At 28.6% G+C, this 9,828-nt stretch overlaps 1 pseudogene; it reads right to left on the reverse strand.

Annotated features, from left to right (window-relative positions):
* Positions 1-215: 215 nt before the first annotated feature.
* LOC149884197 (uncharacterized) lies at positions 216-7,940 on the reverse strand (annotated as a pseudogene).
* Positions 7,941-9,828: the final 1,888 nt, after the last annotated feature.

Raw genomic sequence — 9,828 nt, forward strand, 5'->3', positions numbered from 1 at the left:
CTTAGATAAGGCTTGTCGAGAGCTACAAAAGTATACATAACATTATGAGGTAACATATGAAGTAAAATAAAATCAGGTTTATAGACACATATATTATAAACAAAAATATCTAGGAATAATTTGATAAAATATGATACAAAAAGAAAGAACAATTAATACTTCGTATGTCCGCCTTTTGCGTTGATCACAGAAGCGAATCTCCTGGAAATTGATCCTTATAAATTTGTAATGAAATTTTGTGGAATATTTTCCCACTCTCTTTTTAATATTCGAAAACATTCTTCGACATTTATAGGGTTATATTCGGCCTTTTTTTTATCCAAATAATCCCAAACATGTTCAATAATGTTCAAATCTGGACTTAGAGGAGGCCAGTTCATTACTTCGAGAACTCCCTCCTCACACAAGTTCTGTAAATATTTTTTGGCCACTCGAGAATAATATTTGGGATCATTGTCTTGCTGTAGAATGAAATTATTACCAATTAGTCTCAATCCAGATGGTATTGCATGATGTCTTAAAATTTCTTTATACTGTTCTCCTGTCAGTTTGCCATCAGTTCTGATTAAATCACCTACTCCAGATGATTAAATACAACCCCAAACTAAAAGAGAACCTCCCCCATGCTTGATTGTTGGATGTAGACAAACAGGGCGATAAGCCTCTCCTACCCTTCTTCTTACATAATGTCGTCTTCTGCTACCGAACAATTCAAATTTTGATTCCTCTATGTATAGTACACGGTTTAACATTCCTTGCGTCCAATTATTATGCTATTTTGCATATGTAAGTTTTTTTTTTTTACTGCCACGACGTAGTAAAGGCTTTCGAACTGCAACACACCCTCTTAACCTAGCTTTAGCAAATGTCGTCGAATGCAAGATGAAGAAACATTTGTCCCAGTCGCAGCCTGAATGTCTTGGGCTAGTTCACTGGAGGTTTTTTTCCTATTTCGCAGAGACTCATTTTTAAAATACTTTATGTCATGTTTTGTAAGCTTTGGAGGTCTTCCACTTCGAATTTTATCCTCAAGAGATCCCTTGTTTTTAAATTTTTTTTATAATTTCTCTAATTGTTGTCCTTGAATATTTTGTTTTTCTTTTGACAATTTGTCGTTGAGAGAAACCTTCTTCATGAAGCACAATGGTTTTTTTACGTTCCAGTAGTGGAACTTTACCCATTTTATTACGTAAATAACAATAAGAAGAATAATACAAAAGAAAAAAAAAAAAAAACGTAAATTAGAAGTTTCGCTCTTAGAAAAACAAAAAAATATTAAACACTCAGTATCAATGAAATATCTTTGTAAACTGTACTATCATCTAATATGAAGCTTTCACAGCAATAAATAAACAAAAATGCAAGAACAACCTAAAAACAAACGAGCTGATACGAATTGGGTTCAGATCAGCATACAATAAAAATAAACACGTTAGATATCTAAATACAAAAATCTGTGTAAAATTTTGATAAATATTGCTTTTGCTTGTTAAAATAGTGTTTAGTATTGTTTGAAGTCAGACATTATTTTATATAAAAAAAGTAATCGGAAGCTATTATTCAAAATCTGTTAAAAAAACATGAGCTTTAGTGAGTGGGCTAAAACTTATTCACAGTACTATAATATATATTTTAATGGTTTGCGTAACTTGATTTTACTTTCAATTTATAATTTTAGAACCAAAAGTTGATGTTTATGGAAAGAACCTAAACTCACCTTACCAAAAGTTTTTCCAAGAAGATATCAATTCTTCTTTTCAAGATATAGGTTATTGTCTCATGAAATTTATTTAATTAGTTTAAAATAACATTGTGTTATTTCAAAACAAAAGTACAATTATAATATAAAGTGTAATATTCAACTGATAGTGATACAAAGTGTTGACAAAGAGCTTTTTTAATCTATGTGTTTTAAGTTCAACTTTTATAAAAAACTACTTAAAAACAATTTACAACACAATGAAGTTTAGAAAAATAGAAATAAACTACAGACATTAGATAACGTTGATAAGTTTCCAATGTCTGAAGGCAGTATGATATTTTATATTTTAAAGTAAATTTTTAAATTTATTTTTTTTGTAGAAATATAAAATTCATATAAGATTTAAAAGTTTTAAAAACTGAGGAACTTCCTTAATATGCAAATGCTAAAACTATTTTGTAAAACTTAATAAAATTTGTAGAGCTTCAAAAGAGAGTGTTGTATCTACTTACCAATATAAGAAATGAGATGCGAAATCAAAACAGTGACTGAGCCTGCTTCTAATAGTGAATTTGTAAGCCAAATAAGGGTTATTTCATCAGAAGTGGAGTTCACTGAAGTGGATAAAGTTAGATGACGAAAATGTGCGCTCATCGTGGGTAAGTTATTATAAGTACTTTATTAAATAGTTATTTAGTTAGTGAACATTAGCCTTTAGTTAAAAAAAAAATTAATGAGATGGACAACGGTCCTTGAAAACATTAAAAAATTCTGCAATTTTATAGGAAAAAAATTGTCTTGGAAAGTACTTGGAATTCGGAATGTCTTAGAAAAATCCTGGATCACTTTATTAAAATTTGTCTTGGAGGTCTGAAATAGTTCAAAGTTTTGATATCATATTTAACCCAAACCATAATGTTAGATTTACTTTATGTTTTTTGTAGGTAAATCATCTACAACTAATTGGTGGAACATCTTCAAAAGATAGAACACACAAAATTATGCTGAGGTAATTAACTGATAGCTCTTATCTCATTCATAGTTACTTTTTACAAAAAGTATTTGTTTTGTAATTTTAGAAAAAAGTTATTTCATAATAAAATCAATTTAAATATTTGAAAAATTATTATTTATTTAAAATCATTTCACATTTACATTATCTTTTAAAAATTTAGAATATTTTCAAACAATTTTATGGCTTCCATGATTATGAAAGGCAAAGGTGGAAAAATATGCTTTAAGATAATATCTGTACCTCGGAGGGATACAACACTATGTCCATTTTTTTCCATATTGACTTTATTACAGAGTTAAAATCAGCTTTTCTCATATATCTTAGAGGAATAGAGCACTATGTTCAAAACCAGTTAGAACCGGATATAGCATGTTTTAAAACAACACCAAGTCCTGTGCCAATAACACTTTTTGTTGAAAAAAAGTTTAAAACTCCTCTCCTGTAAAGTTGTGAAAATGGACATAGTGTTGTATCCCTCCGAGGTACAGATATAAATTAGTATTTATATAGCGTTGTTAAAGGTATATCTTTGTAAATTATGTGAAACTTTTTCATTATATTATTTCAAACCTTCCTTTTTTGATTTTTACTTTATATTTTCTTTTTTTTACAGCTTCTACTATTAAATACGATGGAGCGACAGAAACTTTGATTAATGGAATATTGCTGACTTCCTTTAATACGCTCCATTTCGAAAAGGTGGCAGTAAAGAAAAGAAATTTATGTAGATTTTATTCAAGTATATGTAAATATATGTAATATTTAAATATATATATCATAAACAAAAGTTATCTTTTTCCATACTAATATATGTTTAACTAAACTTAACTAAAAATAGTCTAACTGTAGGCTATGAGTATATGTTATAGGCTTAATATCCATTGATAGTCCAATAAAAAAATTAATTGAGTCAATTGAAGATTGATTTAACGTTTGGATCTAACGTTGATTTAACATTGATAAATCAACGTTGAAAAAAGTGTCATTCTAAACGTTGTTTCAACATAAATTCAAAGTTCTTATAACAAATTTTGCGTCGGTTGAACGTTGATTTAACGTTTGAACCGAACGTTGATTTAACGTTTATAAATCAATGTTGAAAAAAACTTTCATTCTAAATGTTGCATAAACGTATACTTAACGTTAGGTTTCAACGTTAATTCAACGTTATTTCAACGATGTTTGCCAACTGTTGATGCAGGAGAGAACCTTTATGAATGGGACGATTATTGAATGGGACAAACTCAGATTCTTATAGAAGCTTCGATGTAAGGACATTCAAATTCCTGTAACAAAGTGTGATAGAAACAAGAACTCAACTGACCGATTCATCCATCCTATTGCTCTATGACCGTAATGACAATGGATATTATTGTGTTTTCGAATGTAAAAAGTAATTTTTAAAAACGATTTTTTTTTTCTGATTTTGCAGCAATTTTTGAAGTTACGGAAAATAAAATTTCATGCTTAAATAGATAACAGTCTCTAGTACAACAATGAGCAAAACATTCAAGCTTAATTAATGGTGTTTTTGGTGTGACTTATCATTTTTGGATAAAGTGATGCGCATATTGAATGGGACAAAATACTACCTATTGAACGAATTTAACAAAGTATTATTTACAGCTCAGCAGAGGGATGCTGCAGTCCCTTACTTTTATCCCCATGGGTAATGGGTATTATTTACACACTTTTATACTGCAATATTTTACTTAAATAAAAATAACTAAATATAATATTCTAAAATGAGAAAGTTCTGCTTTGATTGAAATTTAATTAGAGTTAAAATGTTTAAAGTTAAAAGTATTTTTTGTGTGGTCTTTATGTATGTATCTATATATTTAAGTACATTTACAATAAATAAACTAATTTGAAAAGTTATTGAATTAAATACGTTTATTTTTAATTCTTTTATGTTTGTCCCATTCAATGAGACATACTTAATGAATGGGACAAATGTCATGCTCCAATAAAACTCTCTTTTTACCAATTGCCAAATGCAAATCCAATTTTTTTGTTTTACTATATCATTGAGCAAGAGTCGGTGGTTATCAAACATATTTAAATATATATATTAAACAATTTTATCTACGTTTAAAAAGCATTTTGCAAAAACTGTCCAAGTCATTGAGGTTTTCCCCTAATTACTCGAGTGCCTGGGAGTTGGTTGAAAATGATCAATAAGCCGACTAAACTTGCTGCAGGTGGAACGATTAGTGCTTCTCTATCTCCCAAAGAAATAAACCATGTTCATAGGTCCACAGGACATTATGGTGTGAAGAGAACATTGTATTTTGTTCGTAGGATTGACTCATCAGTAAGCAGGGAAAAAGTCAGAAAAGTGGTTGAAAAATGTGTAGCCTGGCAATCAATTTATCCAAGTCCAATAAAGTGGCCGAGAGGGAAGATCGAAGTAAAAGGGACGTGTCAACGGCTTGTTATCGATATGCAAAATGGCGCCATCTTAAAGACCAAACTGGTGCATGTGTTATTCAGGAATTAAACGCAATCTTTCTCGAACGAGGCGGTCCGAACGAAATTCTAACGGATAATGATACAGCATTTCGAAGCACGTTGTTTTCCCAATTTATGAACAAATGGAACGTTAAACTTCGCTTCAGGTGCGCTTACGTGACTTTAGGAAATGGAATTGCAAAACGATGCCATCGAACAGTGAAAAGAGCGGCGAAGAGAGTACCGTGCAGCATACCCGAGGCAGTTTATTGATATAACGTCAATCCAAAAGATTATTGTAAGTCTTCTACAGCACCCGCAAATAAATTATACCAATACAAAATTATCCTTATAAGAAGATCACCAACAAGTTTAAACTTGGCGATGAAGTATGGGTAAGCCCACGGATAACCGATGCGACTCTCAATACAAGACTAAAAAAATTACAGGAATCACATACGCGACCTAAGACACGTCAGAGTTAATTACAAATCGAATGACGATTCAGAAGATGAAGAACTGTGCGTTGTGTTGCCTGAAGACAAAACAAACCAGGTGCAAATAATGCGAAGAAGTACCCGAAATAGGACGGCACCTGAGCGACATAGTCCTTGAGGTGAAGTGGTCGGTATGACCAAGGGGGAGTGTAATTATAGCGCTATTTATGAATAATTGTGTGCGTAAAAGATATGTCATTATAGCGTTACTTGTGAATAGTTGTATGTGTGAAAAGATATGTGGGATTGCCAAGGGAATAAATTTGTATATATATTGTGTTGAATTTTACAAAAATATATCGGCCTTTACGCATAACTATAAACGATCTTTTTTATGTGAAACTACAAATTTATTGCAAATAGTTAACCATTTTGTTATTTTTTTTTTCTTTAAAATTTGGTAGATTTTCATTTAAATCAATTAAAAATATGTTTTTTGACATTTTATAGAAGGAATTGAATTACAACAAATAAACCTTTTTTTTATAAAACTATACATACTGAAATGCTATAATAACTTTGAGGAATAAATTTACAACCATTATTCAGAAAAATAATTAGTAATATAATTCAATTATGAAATAATATTAATAAGATTGTTAGCAAAAAATGTTAAAACCTTAAATAAAAATACATTGGCTAAATAAGGTAATAAAGTAATAATTTAGTTAGTACTTAGAAAAAAAACTATTTTTTAAACCATAATAAGAAGATAAACACGTTATCTTTTAAATTAGCCAAAATTTTAAAGATCATAGTTTGTAACTACCATGATACATAATGACGATGATACAAATTATTTTTAGAAACAATATATGTATTCAATTAAAGAACGGGCAGTTTAAAAAAACATTCGACGGACACAGTGGTTAAAGATCTTAAGAAAAAATGCATTGTTTTGTGTTTAAAAATAGGAATTCTGCTCTAGAAAATATTCATAAAAAAGATAATCTGCATACTTGCTGTCTTTAACACCTCTCCTCCTTTTGTATACTTTTGGGTGATTTTTTCTTCCCCCATACCTGCATATGGACTTAATTGAAATATAAATTAAAAACTAGAACATTATAAAAATAATACTTACTTTCAGTATTTAAAGGAAACTAAGAAGATGCACCAAATGACTGTTTAGAAGGTCCGGCTAAAAAAGCTGGAGAAGATGAATTTGATAAATCCAACTTTTTTTGTAAGCATAATTCTGAACTTTTAGAGTTAGTTATAACGCTTTTAGGATGAAAAGGTAATTTGGGTGATTTTGAATTATTTATTTCAAAGTTGACTATCTTCGATTGAACAATCGGTGAGCGCGAACGACCTCTTGTTCAACTTGTTGCAACAGAATGAACTAGTTATATAAATATATAACTAGTTATATAAATATATAACTAGTTATATAAATATATAACTAGTTATATAAATATATAACTAGTTATATAAATATATAACTAGTTATATAAATATATAACTAGTTGTATAAATATATAACTAGTTATATAAATATATAACTAGTTATATAAATATATAACTAGTTATATAAATATATAACTAGTTATATAAATATATAACTAGTGATCTTGAACGATTTTCTTGAGTGTTTAATATATATGCTTAGAGATAAAAAATAAAAGCATTTTTTTTTTTTTTTTTTAAATACATACAGTTCTTTTTGTTTGTTCTTTTATTCTTTACCATATAAAAAACAGAGAAAAGACAAATTCAAAGAGAAACACAATTCTTCACAAACATAATTACTCACATTCTTCTTCAGATTCCTCTGTAGTCGTGAAATTAAATCCTTCACATACTTCTTTATCTATTAGTAATTATTTAGTAAAATAAATATAAACAATAAATGTAAAAACTAAAATGTAGAATAAGTGTAAACAGATTACAATATATATATCTAGGCAATTATAACAAAATAAACAGATTCAAAATATTACTTATCCCAAGTTAGAAAGAAAAATGTTTATTTGATATTTTACTTCACTATTAATATAAAGCATTAATAATAGTTTTTTTTATTCATATTAAACAATTAAAATAGCAATGAATGCAGTAAAATTTAATGACCTCCAGTTACTTTTATTCTTTTAACTCTGAGCTTGTTCCAGGAATAATCAATTGGAAACTTATTATAGGCAGCTTTCATTACATGAACACCAGTTGGCCAAAATAACCAACCATTTTTTACCCAACTAGATGGAGCAACAGCCTCTGTTTCAATCCCATTTTCAAAATAAACAACTAAAGCCCAAGATTGTGAAGCCATTATAATTGATTATCTAAATAGACATCATTTTTTTTATTTACATATATATATATATATATATATATATATATATATATATATATATATATATATATATATATATATATATATATATATATATATATAATTTACGTGTATATATACAAAGAGCTGTCATGTTTGGAAAATGATTGAGGCAGATTTTGAAAAACTTGTCTACCACAGGATGTTTGCCCACTAAATTACCTCCTCCGACAAAAAGTTTTTTAATGATTTATTACTCCAACAATTAATTTAAAAAATGTGCAAACTTTGCCACTGACTGAACTGAGATTCATTTTGTATAGATATATTTATATACATTTATGTGAAATTTTAAAAAAAGCATGTATATATTATTAACAAACACACATTATGTCTCTAAAATTTAGTCTGTTAACAGACTAAATTTATTCTGACTTGTTATATTTTATTAGTTTTGTTATTACTTTGTACATCTAAACATTATTAAAATAAAATACTATTTCTAACTAAGAAATAACATTTTTAAAAAAGTTGAGCATTTTATTAAAATGGTCAACTTAAAATAAAAATATAGACAAAAATAACCTGAATAAATTGAATTTATCGTGAGATTTATATATATTATATACAATTTGATATAAAATCTAAAAGTTTTAAATTGGTAGCAATAAAAATAGGGTGTAAAATATAACTTTAAAATATTTTTTATACCATTTGAATGCATTCTAATTAGTTTTCCTTGCCTTTCCATTACGGCAAATTATTTTCGTAATGGCTACATTAATCAGACTAATTGTCAATGTGCCACTTCTAAGGGTCTGCGTCTCGGAATCGTTCTCTTGAAATGAACCGGGAAAAGTGTAACGAGGCGAGAAATTTCCCGGAAAAAAATAACGAGACAAAGGAAACGATTATCCCGGAATAAAGTTATAAATAGGGACATAAACTTTTTCTCAGAATTTAAAAAACTGTGTCCCGGATAATTACGAAACTTTACGAGACAGACCAATTATATTAACTAGATATCTAACTCGTACTTTCGCAGTAAAGAAAATTTTTTGTCAACCAAGCTTGTTTTGCCAGCCAGAAATGACGCAATCATAAAAACAAAGCTAAACAAAGACTTATTAATTTTCCAGTTTAAATAAAGCGGGTTTAAAAACTTTAAAAACTTGCTTCAATTTTTCTTACGGAAATTTTTTGATGTTAGACATCTAGTTAAGATATATCATTGAGACATAGATATTAATATCTATCTGCCTCAATGATATATATTAATGCCATAACCATGCCATAACGATTCGAGACGTGGCATAACGATACGAGACATTCGATTTAGATACGTGACAAAACAAGACATGCCACAAATTTTCGAGACAAACGAGACATTCTGAACGCGTAGATTAAGGTTAACAAGTTAAATCCTTGATTATTAATGGGCAGTTGGGCAGATTTGGTTACATTTGGCTGCCAAGACAACTTGGCAGTAACATTGAGGGCCAGACTTGGCGATGTAAGGATGGCAGAATAAATTTGCCGTTAAAAAAATGCATATCATTCACAAAAAAAACAATAGCAATTACAAAAGTTTTTCAATAACCAAAAGTTTTTAACTTATATATTATAACTCTTTTCATATATTAGTGAAATTTAAATGCTAAAAGCATTAAAGTGTCTTTCTTGGACCTTCTTCGCACTAAAGCAGGTAAAAATTTTTAATATTGTTTGATAATACAAGAAAAACAGAGACATCAAATAGTATAAGACATACCAATTTTGAATGTTATGCATATTTTAATTAAAAAAATAATAATTTTGTTAAATTAGTGAATTACTAAATAAGTATAGTAAAGTTGAACTGTCGTTAGTTGAATTGTCCTAACAT

Source organism: Hydra viridissima, unplaced genomic scaffold, assembly GCF_058129835.1.
Source record: "Hydra viridissima isolate aposymbiotic clone 2 unplaced genomic scaffold, HvirCarnegie_v1 scaffold_9, whole genome shotgun sequence".
Classification (NCBI taxonomy): domain Eukaryota; kingdom Metazoa; phylum Cnidaria; class Hydrozoa; order Anthoathecata; family Hydridae; genus Hydra; species Hydra viridissima.